General features: G+C 44.9%; 1 protein-coding gene across 6 annotated transcripts in view; it reads right to left on the bottom strand.

Annotated features, from left to right (window-relative positions):
- FOXP1 (forkhead box P1) overlaps nucleotides 1–16905 on the bottom strand; it is a 391683-nt gene that overhangs the window by 191078 nt on the left and 183700 nt on the right. The window contains exon 4 of one of the 6 annotated variants that reach the window (XM_069811849.1): nucleotides 5296–5394. The exons of the other annotated variants lie outside the window; for them this stretch is intronic. The gene's annotated coding sequence lies outside the window, so the exon portion shown is untranslated. The remainder of the gene's footprint in view (nucleotides 1–5295; nucleotides 5395–16905) is intronic. 6 annotated transcript variants of the gene reach the window in all.

Raw genomic sequence — 16905 nt, 5'->3', positions numbered from 1 at the left:
AACGCACACAGCATCTCCCAGATGCAAGGTCAGCCCTCCACCCCATCTACCCCCACCTGGGGGAGAGCATGCCCCTCCTGGTGGTTTTTTTTCTTTGAAGAATCACTGTTGTTTGGCACCTGAATGGGCTCTCCAGTTTGCTGGGCTCACATAGCCACACCTAAGATTTGAGCGATGGTATATACAGAAACAGCTTTGTATCACAAAACAGTGAGTAAAACCCAGCAGCGAAAAGATCACCACACAAACCCAGAACTGACATACTACTCTCTTAGCAGCAGTCAGTGGGCAGCTGAAAACTACTCGTTTATTCTGTTAACAAATAACATTTTCAAAAAGATCCTTGAAAATGAGTGTTTTCACGACTGGCATCGCTACAGCAGGGCACACAGCTGCTGGAGGTCTTTGCTTTTGCAACTGAGCATCGTAGGCAATTTTGAGCATGGATGGCTCAGATGAGCATGTTGGCTGCACGCAGTAAAACTCATGTGAGTAATCCTCTGTTTCTAGCAAGTTATACCTTATTAGGAGAGGTCTGCAAGAAACAAGCAAAAAAAACCTGTCTTGCCCAAGAACATGACTGTTAACAAGAGCCTATCAAACCCCAGGCCTCCTCTTGCCTTGCTGAAAAGCAAAAGCAAGTTTTCAGAACAGCTTTTGCTCTGTAATGGATCATTTCTGCGAAAACCAGGACTCGAAAATCAGTCGACAGCCACAAAAATTCCTTAGCTCTCGGAGACAATTTCATTTCGAATAGCTTATTTCCGTAAGCAGAGCATGAAGCAATTTCACTCAACCTGACAAATAAGAAAGGCCAAGGATGTTGCATTTAAAATTCAGAGATAACTAAATAGAAGAAAAATTATATTTAGACATGATAGGACCTGGAAACAGGTTCTTTTCCACTCTCATGCTGAAGCTAAACAGCCATGATACAATCAAACAAGTTTTCACTTTTGCCTTGTAAATAAAATCAAAGGGCAACAGTCCTTTTTCTCTGACGTCTGTAGTTAATAAAGAAAGAATAAACATTACCTACTCTTACATGAGGAGGGAGGAGGAGAGAACATTTCTTAATCTCTTTCCAAAGAGGATTAATCCACAGCATATTTCCACCCCAAATACTAATGAAACGAAACGTTTTTCCCGCAATTTTCTAGAGGGGGTGTTCTAACATATCAAAGCCTCTCATGCAAGCAAAGCTCACCCGCGTGCGTTACAAAACCCACAGCCTTCAGGTGCGATGCCACGCTGAAACACGGCCGGAGCTTCAGCTGCATGGGAGGAAGGAGAGCTTCTACCCTGCAGGTGAAAAACAAAAGCTCGCAATATATATCTGAGGGATACCAAATGCCTCACGACCACGAGTTAATTAGGGCTTGCAACAGCTCTACGAAGTAGATGAACTGTTACTACAGGAGCTCGTAGGGTGCAGGAAGGCTAAAGCCCCCATTCATCGGAGAGTTCAATGTGTGATGGGGCCAAGTGTGTATTGAAGCATTTACCGATTCCAAGAGACCTAGCTAACGTAACTGGAAAAGTCAAGGGAGGAGCTGGGATAAGGCACCCATGTCCCCTGCCATGCCTCTGAGCCACTCACGGGAAGGGAACAGGATGAGGAAGCTATTTTCAGCCCCGGTATCTGGAGCTTATAAACACCCACTGAAAATGCAATGCCTTGTCAAAACAGGTGAGAGCCAATGCCTGCTGACGTTCCCATTCCTCCAAAGAACTCAGCCACGAGATAGGGTTTTTTTATTATTATTTTTGAGCGGAATATTTACACATCTGACTCTAAATAGGCTTTGGCATTTCTGCAAAGGGACCGAATGGACGACCTCACGATCTTGAAGAGTGATGGGAGCAGCCCAGCTGCCCTCAGCCTTCCTCCAGAGAGGCATCTGTAGCAAGGCAGGCAGACCACAGGGAATGGGTTTAGGAGGGACGGACCCTTACAAATACAGTATTTTCTCCAAGGAACCAGAAAGGAAGAAGATGGCTACAGAAAAAAGGTCGAGGAACAAGAGAAGTGCCCGGGCAAGACCCAGCGAGGGGAAGCGAGGATGAGCGGAGCCTGCAGAAGGGTTTATGTTGCCTTTGAAGAGAACTATTCACGCTGTCAGGTAAAACCGAGAATCTAACCCGTGGGAGGACAGAAGATGCTACCTTGAAGAATCTGACTATTACAGGATTAACAGCTACAATCCTTCCCTCTGAGGACACCGAATGCCAAAATCTGGCCTGAGGCTTTTAGGTGCTGAGGTTTGTCCAGGCGTGTCGGTAGGAACTCTACAACATACAGAGGAGAATACTGTCCAAACCTGTATTATCTAAACATAGGTGTCGTTAAAATATTAAATATTTCGGGGGGGGGAGGCGGCGGGCAAAATACAGAGGAATACTAAGCCAAAATACACACACTTCCTTTGGGAGTAAAATGTGCCCCTCAAACACTTCAATTCTACTGTACAATGTATTTATACCATGTTTAAAAAACATTTGTCAAGCATATAAAAAAACCCAGAAGTTCACTGTCACACAGCTTAATTCCCTATATTCTGCCTACAGGCATACATAGGGCCAGTTTGTTAGGGGGTGGAGGTGTGTAGCAAAGCACAATCTAGCGAGACACGACACCATAACGGTGAACAATAAAAGCAAGCGCAGCATATGTGCTGGACATTTGGTGAAAATAACCCAGCTACAGCTCCAACTTTGGTAAATTTTCTTGTGCATAAGTTGGTAATTCAGTTTCTGCTGTGATTCAGCTCAGCCAACAATTAGGTTGTTTGCAACCCCTCTAATTATTATTTATTTAGGAATGCAGAGATTCTAGGAAATATACCCTTACATTTGAACTCTCTCTTTCTACAGACCCCAACCAGCTGTAATCTGGGGGTTTTCTTCTTTGCTTCTCTTAGTGTTAAGGCTTTTTCTCTGTCTAGCTGCTAAGATTCTCCCTGGCTATGAGATCTGAAATGGTAGCAATAATTATATTTCCTATTTTATTACTCGTAATTGCCCCTTTGATCAGAATCCTATGCTGTTTAACCACATTTATATGGTCATCCCGCACACGGGTTCTAAATACAGAACAAGCCATTTTCCCAGGGAAAACTACAGGAGCTGGGTTTCCCTTTACTGCACACACATGGAATCCTGTACATTTGGCACCAATTTAGCTTATTATCATTTCATTCTTCCTTTTCATATTTGTTTCATTGTAAAAGCAATGTAAAGTTCCCCATTCGCCGGGAAAGACTGCTCGTTCCTTTGTATTGGCTTCCTTCACCCAGCCTGTAGCGCATCCACCCAAATCCAACCTTGCCTTTGCAAAAAGAGACACCAACGAACGCAAGAAATATCCCACAGCTGGAAGGGCTGAACTATGGGTCTCTAAGCTTTGCTGAACATACACTGCAAGCCTTACCTCAGCGTGAAGCCTAGGAAACTTTTCATACATAACCTTCTTGTGCCTCCCAAAGTCCAAGGGTAAATTCTGTTTGCAAAGAAGCAGGCGAGTCTCCCCAGCTGGCAGACTGCCTCCAAGTTGGTCTCGCACAGGCATCTGTGCAAGGAGCACAAGACTGGTTGCCCCATCTCTGACAGCTCTGGCCTTGGCCACCAAGCACGCGTTTGTTGGAGCCACATCAAGAAACCTTCCTTGCTTGTGGCTGGCCTTTGCACGCTGTATCCCTGCAGCAGAAGAGCACAGGGCCAGCAGACATTGCCCTTTCCCCGTGCAAAACAGAAGACCATTGCCTGGGACCATATGGTTGTTAATAATGGTAAAACCCTGACGAACTTTAGAGAACTCAAACAGAGCTGCTTTTGATTTAGGCCATGCACCTGAAAGCAGCATTTGTTTCCGTCAGCTTCCTCAAAGTGATGGTCTCAGGAAACTACATAAGCAGCCCAGCTCAAGAATTTGCAGTTCTTTGGAAAAAACATGGTCTTTTGAAAGGCCATCCTTAGGGTAAGTGTTTTATTTGGAGGAGAAGTCAATGCAAAGCCAAATTCAACACAACCAGAGCTGAAGACTCATACCTGAAGCAGGCATATGTCACAGGGAAGAGCCGGTGACCGCGCAGCGTGTGGATACCAACACTGCTGCCCCATACAGTCCCCAGGTGGTACAGGCAGAAGAGAAGTCAAGGAAGGGGCTGAGTGGTTTATCCCAAGTCATTTTACTAACAGCTTTGCTTGATAGACTTGACTCTTCTGTTGAAGCACGTTTTTTCAATGCAATTTCATCACATTGCTTTGTCCTCTCAGCCAGTTTAGACAGACATTCATATTCTCCAGTCACAGGAAAAAATGCTGCTGGAAGTGGGTATGTGCAGCCAAAAAAACTAAAGGCTTATAGGTTAAAGAAACCCCAACAGCTACTTGACTTGTACTATTTTAGTTTTTGCACACACAGGACCAGTAGCAACAGGCAGACTCACAGGGACTTCTAAAACATCACCCTTTTCAGGATGCTCTCCGTGCAAGCCAGCTGCCTGCCATTGGGAACTGCTAGGAGTGTCTCTCACGCAGGAAAACTAAAGCAGCTGTGGATACTTCCCTGGGTTTCTCATCACAGATACCTGTCCACCATCTACAGCCACAAAAAGATGTCTTTACAAATGGGAACAAACTGACAAGCACGGGAACAGGGAATCTTCTCACACCAAAACTTACAGTCAACTTGGTTCAGTCAGACTTGGAAGGGCAACAGCTTGGCACTTGGGTAATTTCAATGACAGACAACTGTTCTCCTTAGCTATTGGTAAATACAATCACAAATTCCTAGAGCTTTTTCTCTGGATACCAGTAAGAGACTCTATGCTGAAAAGCATTACAGAGATAGAGATCAGAGGTCTATTTTTGTTTCTATGTCTTGACACCCATGACTTTGATGGGGTAAGTATATTAGCATATGATAAATTACTCTTTAATCTGTTGTAGTTAGAATTCTGGAGAGAGGTTCAGTGGCTTTGCTCTCAACCATAAGTATTTCTGTGAAGAAACACTTGTTTTGCTGGAAAAGGGTAATAACAAAGCTATTTGTAAACAAAGCTGTAAAAGGAGAAATCCATCTCCCATGCAGCTCAAAACTCCCCGAAATAACTTTCTGCAGAGAGCTACCATTACCCAGTGTGAAGAACTTCTTTGAACCCAGCCATCCTGAATTACACAGAAACACTCAAACAGGGCTGCACAGCACATCATCTGAACTAGTATTGCTTTTAATTTCCCACCTGATTGGGTTGAAAAGGTTCGTATGTTGGAAGTGCAGAAGGAGAAACTTACTGAAAATTGCAATCCAGGATCAGATTAAAGAGGGAGGATGATACAGGGAAAATCTTCTTCATAAACGAGTTTCTTTATCCAGAATAAACTCAAAAGGTCCTGTGAGGGGAGGAAGGATATGTGTTTCATTAGGAAAAAGAGGGTACAAAAAACTATGCCTGAAACCTCCTTTGTGAAGACAACTCTTACAACACAGCTTCTTTAAGGGCAAGGTATTGAAATCACTTTGGAAGAAATATTTTTATCTCCCAAGAAGCTTAACACTGAGGTTTCTGCACAGCACACTGTATCACTGTTACATCCATGGAACACTAAAAAGCACCGACACTCTCTTACCCCACCTCTCAAGTCCATCCTACCATCATCTGTCTGCTTGGGCCAGAAATCTTGCCATGACCCAGGAGAGAGATGCTCAGCATACTCATTCCTACAGAAGCTGAAGACACAACACCTTTGCAGCCTGTGACGTCCTAAAGCAACACATAGATTATCTTCAGAAGAAAGAGAAAGGGTTGAACTACAGGAAACTGCTAAAATAGATGAAGTCAAGAACTCTTTTTTCATGAGCTTTAAAGGCTGAAATTATCCACTACTATACTAGAGTATTTCTGACCTTCTGGAGTTCCTGGGGAGAGCTTGGTCTGCATTGCTCTGTGTTGCGAGAAACCCTTTCTCTCCCTGCACCCTTGGGTGGAGTCAGCTTGTACCCGGTTTCATCAGCAACCTGAGCAGCTCCAGGCTCGGAGCACAAAGGGCAAGGGAATGGCTGCTGGGTTTTGTCTCCCATGTACACTCATGTACGAACCCCATGTCTGGGCTGACAGCCTCAGAGAAGGAACTAGGGAAGCCTTTCCTCTCCTGGGCACATTTTGCTTCAGAGGTGGACCCCAAGATTTGACACTGCACTCTGATGTAGCCCACCCTGAAGAACTGGCTGGCGTATGTCACCACCGCAGCTCTCGCGTTATGGGCAAAAAGCAACGGCTCTGTGAAAGCCAAGAACCACGCCACGCTCTGTGCTTGCACTTGTCCACATGGATGCTCTTCCTTGCACTGGCCACGCGTAGAAGAGTTACACGAGGGGAACCGAAATCCTACATGCCAGCACAGTTGGTGGCCAGAGCAGTAGGCTTGTTAGGAACGATTACCGTGGTTTTGACCCAGAAGCAGGGGGTACAAATTCAGCAGCGCAGTTAGATTGCCGCCAGGCAGTGCTTCGCTGCAGCACGGCCACAGCCAGCACGTGTGCATGGTCAGGCTACCATGGAACGGCTGCTGGAAAACAAAATGGCATGCGAGAAATGCAGCACTGAGACCAAGTGTAGGCGAGAACCATAAAAACTGAAGTCTCATTAAACGCTGGACAGTTGGTAAACAGCGGACCCTCCCATTTGTTTGCTGTGTACCGTAAAGGGGTGGAGGCGGGGGTGACGTGTGTGCTTTGGAAATCGGCAGTTTTTACACTATTCACCCAGGAAGTTATTAACTTGCATGTTTGTGGGCAACTGCACAAGCTATTTTTGGTCATGGGACCCTGTGTAAGGAAAGGATTGCAAGGTTTTAATAATGATCTTTAGTTAACTTGGTTACCCACACAACAATGGCTTTCCGAGAGGCCAACTGCTGCTAAAAACTTGAGACGGGCTTTACTTCCAGAGGTATTAAACTATGAAAATATCTAACCATAATAGTAAGCAGCTATAAAAAGAGCCCTGTTTATTTCACATGATTTCTTTGTACGCCACTGTGTTATGAGAATACTTTAGCTCAATGACAACATGGTAAATTAGAAAAGATTAACCGTTTAAGTCAGCACTTACGCAGTTCATTTTTGCTTGGTGTTGGTGACTTTTATTCTTTCCAAACCCAGGTTTTCACCAGTATCGGCAGGCATAACAACGTACGAATACCATTTTTTTTAATTTAAATTCAAAATTAACCTGGTATTAAGTTCAACTCATGTAAAGGGCCACGAAAGGAGAAACAGAGGATTAAACAGAATGAAAAAAAACAATAATGCAGACTTCAATTCTGTGTCGCTGTACATCACGTGGGTAGATTTGGAGCCCACATACCCCATCTGAGAAATAATCTGCTATCTCCCATCTCTACAATATTGTAAATTGTATCCAATAACTTTTCTGCAACAGTGGAGCATCACAGAGTATCCTACAGAGAAGGTCAAACCCTCTGTGTTCTACTATAGGGCTATGATGGTGTTTTGGCTTACTCCCGAGAAACACTGAAGGCCTTACTGAATCCCTTCCACTACTAGGGTGCACCGAGAAAAACGGGGGAAAATAAAGATTGCATTTGTTTCTGGGAAGACCCGCACCGCTCCACGGAGAGGACACTTCCACCCTTGTTAATCCCGGCTTCTTAAAGCAACACTCAGTAAGATAATGAATCCTTTAAATGTTACATCTTGTGTCTTGCATTATTGTGGTGCAGCAACTCTCCACATCAAACAGTCATCAGCACTATTACAAAGTGGGCTTATAAGAGACTGGCTGAAAAGGCGCTGTGTGAAAAGAAGTGGAAAATTAAAGCTGAAGCAGCCGAAGAAAGGGCTTAATTTACTGGCATGTACAGTATGCAAATGAGATTACTCTCAGCTTAACTGCATCATTTATGTCCATAATAACGGCATCATCATTACAGGGCTCAAATTAAATTACACCATAATTAGCATATCAAAGTGATTGGTTAAAGTTTAAAACAAATACCCAATTTTGTTAATGAACAGCTGTAATTGTCATGTACACTTCAATGAAAACTCCCTAAACAAATATATGTTTTAGAACAGAGAAAGATTTTGAAGCAGACAGGTCTGCAGCGGAGGTAAATTGCCTAAAAAAGAATGACACAGACTATTCTATTAATGTTAATATATGCTCATCGTTTTCAGGTAATAAAACATTCTATCAAAACAAGCCTTCGCTTCGTATTTTTTGCCTCCCCGACTCCGCCGCCGCACTGGCAAGTGTCAGAGGGGAGACGTGTCGGCCGTGCCCAGCCTGCCCCACGCACGGGACGTGCAGGGCACCGTGGCCCCCAGACACCCACCCACCCACCCGTGGCGAGGGTGAGAAGGGAGGAAGAAGATGTCTTGCTCGTTCTACCCTGTAGACCAGGGCTGGAGTAAGCCGATGACATGATAACACATTAGGCAGCCTACAATTCAATTTACTCTAATCTAATCATAGCTACGCAGCAGTTTCAGAGGTGGAACTGCACCAGAGAAGTTTTTGCTGTTCTCGTCTCATTAAAATAAATAGGGAGGTGGGACCAGCGGGTTTGTCACTGTCAGCCTGACAGCCAGCAATACATTTCCATAGATCCATCACTACAAATGAACACAGTAAATACACAGTTTAAACACTCCTAAGGCAGAAGGAGCTTTAACACGGGAGCAAGCCCGCTCTGTGGTATTTTAACAGCACAGGTGAGCTCTAGCACGCTTGGGGTTGGTAGGAACCCTAAGGGTACCAGGCCAGAGGAGCCCAGTGCCACCTTGCACACACAGAGGAAAATAATCCCTCTACGTCCCCCCAAATGTTTACACTGATATATTTGATTATGTATTACCCAGTATTATAGGAAGCGACACGGGGAAGTATATTTTCTGCTAAAATTGGGAATGCACTTTCAAATATACTTAACAAGGAAATTGAATGTCTTATTAAATCCGTATTATCAAAACACTGTTCAAAAATTTAAAGAAAGTAGCTTTTCATTTTATTCATCGAGGAATCCATTAAAGCCTAAGCTCTGAAGTAGTATGTAAATTATGTGCCTTTCAAGGTAGAGCTAGGGCAAATTCACTCCATCAACTAATGATGAACCTCATTATGTGCAGGGAGTATTCATAATGAGGAAACAAGCCACCCGCCATTCCATGTTCTAACATAAATCCCTGTAAAATGTGAATATCTCCACGTCTAATTAAAGGCTACTAATTCCTATCATCCCCTACATGGCCCAAAAAGCAAAAACTAGAAATGTGTTTAAAAAGACACCCTTTGATTTTACAAAACACATTTATTTGTGTTTATCACCAGTGAGTTGCAATGTAGTTTTTTAAGAAAAATCAATCCCAGCTTTATAGGATAAAAGTTTGGGGACACAAAAGTTTATTTACATTATCTGACTTGGTCTTACATTCTAAAAAGAGTTTCTGATTAGCACAGGTCAGGCTGCAGAGCTCAAGAGAAAAAATAAATAAGGCAGAGAAAAGAAATCTCCAGAAATATGCAAGAAATAATATTTTAAGGGAAAAAAAAAAAAGAAAAAGAAAAAAAAAAGAAGGGAAGAACAGCTCAGCTATCCACGTTTGCTCTGGAACTAAGACTTTCTAAAAAAAAAAAAAAAAAAAAAATCTGAAGATCCCATAATAACTGGGGAAGGCAGGCAGCAGAGTCAGGAAGAGGGAGAGCCAATTAAGCAACCAAGTACACAACAGGTATTTAAAAGATTTTTTGAATGATACTCAATTTAGGAAGAAGCTGCTTCCCTTCTGAAATCCTGTAAGAATTAGGGATTGAAGACAATGCTGCGTAATACAGGCTGGAAGAAAAGTGCTCTTCCACAGACTTACCTAGATTTGATATTTATACCTACAAGCGCAGTGTCCGCTCACACGATCAAAAACGTATTTCTTATTAAGTTACATAATACCCGTCGTATCTATCACTGTGAATTCATTTGCTCTTGCACTGAATTATGGATTTGCTCTCTGTACTTCCCAGCATAAAAGTGGACAGGTTTGCCGACTCCCCTGAACAGAAGACGCACCACTGTTTCTTTTTTACTGCTCTGTATTAATATTTTCCTATGTTTTCAAAACAAAGCGAGACGCACTGCAAAACCTAAGAGCGTTTCAGTTTGCAGGAAAAGCAAAGCATCCACTGAAGCTGAATAACATATAGGCTTTAAAAAAAAAAAAAAAAAAAGAAGGGGAAAGGAAGGAAAAAAGATGACATAAAGGGATGGTTTAAGAAATGTGATAACTCCTCGCAGGGCACAGAAGCACTTGGACAGTCGCAGAAAAGGCTGCGGTACCTTCAGATTATGTCAACCGAAAAGTTGAAATCCTTGTGTAAAAATACCCCTCACGTTTCATCCCTCGAAAAGCTTATTTGGAATTCATAGAAATTCATAGCTGCTAAGAGGAATATGTGCACATAAAATCACAAATGCAAAAAAAAAATAAAAATCAATATTTAAAAGAATAAAATAGAGCACACAGATTAAAGTATTTTAGCAACGCAAATTTTCTAGAAATAGCAGGGCATTTTACGGGGGGAGGGGGTGGAGGGAGGGGGGGAGGGGGCTCGAGCTTCTTTAAGTTGCATAAAAATAAAACTACGCTCCATAAAGCTGCTCCCCTGCACGCCCGCTCATTCCTCGACTCCACCGAGGGGTTTTGGTGGTGGTTTGTTGTTCTTTTTTTTCCCCTTCTTTTTTTTTTTTTTCTTCCCCTTCTCCTTTTAGGTCAACCAGTCACTGCACTGGGAAGACAACCCTCCAAAAATAACTTGTCCCTCCCCCGGAGCGCGGAGTTGAACAACCTACCTTTGTTCTGGCGCTGCAGATAACAACCCGGCACCGCCGCGGGAGCCGCCGCCGCCGCCGCTCAGCGGGGCGGCCCGGGGGGCTCCGCCGGGCGGCACCTGGCGCTGCGCGCCCGCGGACCCGGCCCGCCGCGGGGGGGCCCCCTCCGCGCTCCCCCCCCCCCCTCAAACCCACCCCCCTCCCCCCCCCGCCCCGTCCCCACTCGCGGGATGATCCGCGCGCAGAGCCGGGGAGACGATCGCGTCCTGCGCGCCCCGCCGCCAAGCACCCCCCCCCCCCGCCTCCTCCGCGCCAGGCACCGCGCAGGTTACATACGGGGGGGGCCGGGTGCCGGGAAGGAAGAGTTCTGCAGGATTTATTTGACACTTATTTTCCGGGCAGCCCTTTTGTGGAGTTGCGCCGTTTGTTTCTTATTGTCTGAGCAGCAGTTGGAAGCGTCTCCCCGAGGGGGCCCCTCAGCCCGGCTCGGCCGCTTTGACAGGGAGGTAACCATATTAGGATGTGTATGGCAAAGTAAACAATAACATAGTTGCAATGAAATGGAAATTTTTTTTTCTTTTTTTTTTTTTTCCAGCTAATGGTGTTGGTGTCAGTCCTGTTTTTAGCCCTTTCCCACTAGTTTTGTTTTCCGGCTGAACCAGGCCATCTTCTTTACAAAATTAAAAAAAAAAAAAAAAAAAAAAAAATTAAAAAATAAATAATAAATAAATAAATAACAAGAAAGAGGGGGGAGGCAAGTGGTACCAGCTTCCCAACTGCTCACCGTGAGACTTCTGAAAATGTTTTGGGTCACAGCGGGGAAAAGGAGGGGGAGCGCTTTTGACGTCCAAATAAAGACATGTCAGTTTAATCACTAGGGGGAAAAAAAACCCAACCCAACCAAATACGATAATGCCCGCGTGCATTTCCGAGACCCACGGCAGAACGAGGGGCTGAGTGGGGATGGGGAGGATAGGCACTAAAATTGCAGTTTTGAAAGCAGGGGGCAAGGAGATTAGAAAAGTCCAGTCGTGTTTTACACAATCGCAGCGAACCGGTGGGATGAGCCAAGTTGTGCAAACCCCTGCAAGTCTGCTGGCTTTAAAGCTTTGAAATCGCTAGTTTTACAGGATAAAGCACTTTAAGCAAATTGTAAAATGCAGGTGTCAAGTTATTCGGTTTAATCAGAAACAGAGCTCAGAGCAGTCGCCATGCAAAGGTTCTCCGACCAGCACGGTCGAGAGAAAAGTTCTGCAGCAGGAAAACACTTTTAAGTCGAACAGTATTATTTTAATACCTCGAGCCCACGTCCTAAGCGAATTACCAAGAACAACAAGTGTAGCATCTCCTCGCACCGAGGGACGAGGCAGCTGCTGGCGAGCGCTGCATGCCGAGGCTCAGCACTAGCAGCCAGCCTGCGAGGGAATTACAGCTATGAGATGAACAAGTTTGCACGTCTTGGTGACAGCGGATCAGGGCAGCTCTCTGGTGCAACAGTCCAACACAAGCTGTTGAACTGTTTGTACCACCGGTGAGCATCCTCCGCCGCTCAACAGCCGGCAAAATGGAGCGTTCCCCGGGAAAGGGCTGACAAAATAGATCACTGATGCTCTCTGTCTGTACCAGGCACCGGCTCGATAAGATACGCCGCGAGGAGAGGTTTAAGGTAGATAGGCAAACAAAGTTGCTATGAGATCACGCGCTTAATTTAGAACGAAGGCAATGTTTCTCTGACAAATATGATGCACACTTACTCTGCCAAATTCGCTCATACTCGGCTAATCCGCAGCAATCAGAACATCAGTGTTGACATCTAATGGTACCTACAAGCATCTCTCTCTGCCTTTCCCCATGGTATAAGTCTGCTCCATTAACACGCTTTAAATTTTTCAACCATCTTGTTTAACCTAAACATCTATACAATTACACAGCGCGTTACTCATCTATGCTGCGTGTGCAACCCCCCCAACAAAAATAAAAAGTTAACTTAACAGGCTGATATCAAAATCAATAAATCACACGACCAAGTAGCAGTTCAAAAGTTCAAAGACATGATGGCCAGTTCACTACGTCGCAGCACTCAACCAATAATAACTTGACTCCATCACTCCTCATAGTATAGACAATTTCATAGCATCATTTTCATTAGCCTGTCTCACTGAAAATTGCTAGCTATTTATGTATACGCTAAAATAAATTAGCCATTTCATCGAGCACTGTGATTCTTATAAAATACATTAACACAATACTCAATTTTCCAGTTGGAGTAAATAAATAAATCAATAAATTCAATACAGAGTAATGTTTTTTTTTTATTTTTTTTTTTACTGTGGAGCTTCAGCTCTCAGCATAAGTGTTTTTATTGGGTTTATTTGTTTCAATAAAAATTGAAATGGTCCAGTGATCTTAGCAGTAAGATCTGGGGGAAAAAAACCCAACCCAGCCCTATCTAATATTAAGAAAGTATACTGTGCAGTTCAGCCAACTGGTAATATATAATTTTTGGTCAAAAATCATTTTCATTACAGTTATTAAACAGCCACTCGATTTTGAAAGGTTCTTCTCTCCCCTCATGAACCTTCACAAGGAGGAGCCGTCTTCTGTAGCCCAGTGAGAAGCCCCTGGGCTCCGGTCCTGCCGAGCCCATTCTGCCGGGCTGGGGGCAACCGCGTACCGCTTTGGTACTGCCATGGAGAAATTGGGTGTGGAAAAGTTACCAGCGCTCACGTTTGCTATTTTTAAGCGCTCACAGAATATTATATGCAGCACGGCTGCGGGTAGAGGCATTTGACATCAGAGATAAGATGGCAGGAGTGGGGAGGATGGGGGAATGTGGGAGAGGAGTTCATGGACACGCCCAAGAACTTGACCCTTGAAGAGGGCTGTTGTCTCTGGCTCTTTAGGTCTGTGTTGCCCCGTAAGACATGGCCAGCAGGTTTTATGGCTCAGCGGATCATGGGTAAGATTTGGTGACGACACCCTACGGTGCAGCTCAGTGCATCCTTTGGGGACCTCATATGTGGCTTACGGCAGCTCATGCTCTACAGAGAAGCACCTTACCGCGTTAGCAGTCCCCATGCCTAGGGTAAAACACGCATCGCGTCGGGGCTGGGCAACAGGACGATTCAGAATTTGGCCCAGCAAAACGCTCACACGTGGACAAGAACCCGGTCCGCCTTGGCCCTCCTGCTACCGTAACCTCAGACCGACAGAGGCAACCCACCAACCCCTCCAAAAGTCTCATAATCCTGGTAACGCAGCACTTCTCTGCAAGTCTCACGCTTCCAGCACAAACCACAGGCTTTACCTGCTCCGTGATGAGGACAAGAACCTACAAGGAACCAGGAAGAAATAAAATATACCCCTTGTGACATGAATCGGTGTTGAATCCAGTCTTAGCAGTGAAAAAACAAATGTATTAACTAACACAGACCATTTAAGCCCATAATGGTTTAACATAATTCCTTTTCAAAAGGCTGCATGTGAATAGCACGGTTTGTAAACTGCTTGGTGGTAACAGGAGGGTACCTCTGGTTCATATTCACTCTTTAACCTAAACAGAAGGAAAGTAAACATCAGGTCTCAATTTTAATGACTGACTATAAATAAAAGCTTTTACGCAAAATGCACAGTTTGCGAAGACAACGATTTTAGGTATGATGTCACTAGTGACCTACTGAACTACATGGCACATGTCAGACAGACGCCTGTTTCTTAAATTGCAATAATAAATTAGTGGCCACAGAATCTGTTCTGTCAAGAAAACGTGAAGCTTTCCTATTCAGATAAAAGTTTAATGACTGTTTCAATTTAGGTGCATGAGTTAAGATTACTGTTGATGGGGGGGATCAACGGCAGGGCCAGCTGCTCCGCACTGTAAATACCGCACGCTGTCAAATGGAGGCTCCTCGGCCACGGCCACGCAGAGGCCACCACGCTGCTGAGCCTCGCTGCGTTAGCACGAAAACACCAGCTGCAAAACCAACGCATGCAGCTGCAAGTTTCCACAGCGGCTTTTGCTAGTGTCCCCAAAATTCCCTCTCCTCTACCACTGAAGATCAACCTTCTGACCTGACTCTGCAATGAATGAAACGGGCAGGAGCAGGAGGCATTTCTTCCGCACCTTAGAGGTGTCGTGGAGCCAAATCGCAGGACTTCATGCTCGCTCGGGAGTGAGCAGCAAGGCGCGTCCCATGTGAGCGCAAGAGAAGAGCTTCTCCTTCGTCTTCCTCCAACCCCTGTGCAGTATCCCTTCTCCCCAACAGGATCCAAGCCTCTGACACAAATGGAAGGCTTTCGTCTAACTTTACGCTGATTAAAATATTAGTATTTTAAAATACAATACATGCATACTTGTACAGAACCTCCCAGCACTGTGCGTGTGCATGCACACATACAGTATCCTATAGGTGTGACCACTAACACCACCCAATGTACCACATCCCATCTTAATTACCTTGTTTTCAGTTACTAGTAAAATTTGCCAAATTTTAACCATTTGCACTGAACATTCCTTGCTGAGCATTCTGCCACGGGCCAAATTCTGGCAAAAAGCTTAATCCAAAACTCCCAAGATACTCCTGAAAACAGAGACAGGGAACATCGCTGATATACCTTGGTGAGCAACCCTGATCACCGCTTCCTCGGGAAGCCACTGAGCTCCGACGCGTTGGAGCAGAAGTATGAAAACAAGCAGGTGAAAGACTTCAGTGGGAGGTAGGTGGGTGGCACCGTTCCCCACCGACTGCCTCCTCCTCCTTCTCCTCCTCCTCCTCTCTGACCCCCAGCCGGCAGGCAGGGGTAGAGGAAGCCACCTGATTTGAATAGAGAGGAGACATCGCCAGCTCAGGAAGCAGGAAAACAAGCAGACAGGGACAAGGAGGCCAGAGAGAAATGAACCATGACTGCCTGAGCATGTCACCCCTCTCATGGCTGGGGTTGCATACATTTTTTTGTCCGTTACAGAGGAACTAGAGGGTTTAGTCCAGTTTGGGACACTTTTGGAGACCTGTAGCTTGGCCAACCTGAGATCAAGTTGAGCAGGTATGTCCAAAGCAAAATCTCCGACTTCAGTGTGACCTTCCTCCCCCCATTTCCACATTGTAGCCCCAAAACATGGAAAATCCTAAGGCTGCTTAGCTAACGGGTGTTAAGTGTGTTCTCACACAGCCAGGCAGCATCTATTTCTCTAATCCTTTTCTGAGAAACAGCTGCAAGGTCTTAGTGGAAAGTTCTGGACATAGAAAACTTCAGTCCAACTGGGTTGGCATTTCGTCGTACTGGGAACAACAGGGCTTTTCAACAGGAGGTGTGGGTCACTCGACCCTAGAAGTCTTTTGGTTTTGTTTTGTTTTTTAAATAGGAACAACATCAGCCTCTTTCTCTGTGTCAATAAAGAAAGTAGAAATTAGTTTGGTTTTTTTTAAACGCTGTTTTGCTGGTTTCCCATGAAACATCAACTTTGTTTTCTCATATATTATCCTATGCACAGAACTGGAAAAAAGCTTTATGCAAAAAAACCCCAGTATGCAATAAAACTATGTAACGAGCACCATACAGGAGGGAGTAATTTATCACTAAGGCTTTCCGCATCTGCCTAATGGGTCCATGCCCTTCAGCAAACAAAGGCATATTACCTTCTCCTCCTTCCACCCTCTCTAAAAAACAGAACCCAAAAGCAGCCCCCCCTGCCCCTGTTGCCTCAGCTGACCTGCCCGCTCCCCGTGAGGATGCAGGCAACGCCTGGAGCGCAGCAGAACGGTCCTTCCAAATTCGGCATGTCCCACCAGGGAAGGGATGGGCACAGCCCCGTGGTGCTGCCAGGCCGTGCAGCGGCTCTCTGCTCCAACGCTTGCAAAGATTTCTCGGCGGGTAGAGCTCCGAAGGAGCTTGAGCTTATGATAAGCAACGGCATACTTAACAGTTACATATTACTGTTCATGATAATGCAATATTTCATTTGGGTGATTTAGAAGTCCCTCTTGACCAACTTACAGTGAGACACCAAACGCTTCATCAATCACAACCATTTTTATTCACAATCCAGTGCAAAAACTA

Source organism: Haliaeetus albicilla, chromosome 24, assembly GCF_947461875.1.
Source record: "Haliaeetus albicilla chromosome 24, bHalAlb1.1, whole genome shotgun sequence".
Lineage (NCBI taxonomy): Eukaryota > Metazoa > Chordata > Aves > Accipitriformes > Accipitridae > Haliaeetus > Haliaeetus albicilla.
The sequence above is the reverse complement of the archived record's forward strand: the minus strand, read 5'-3'. Positions and strand labels throughout refer to the sequence as shown.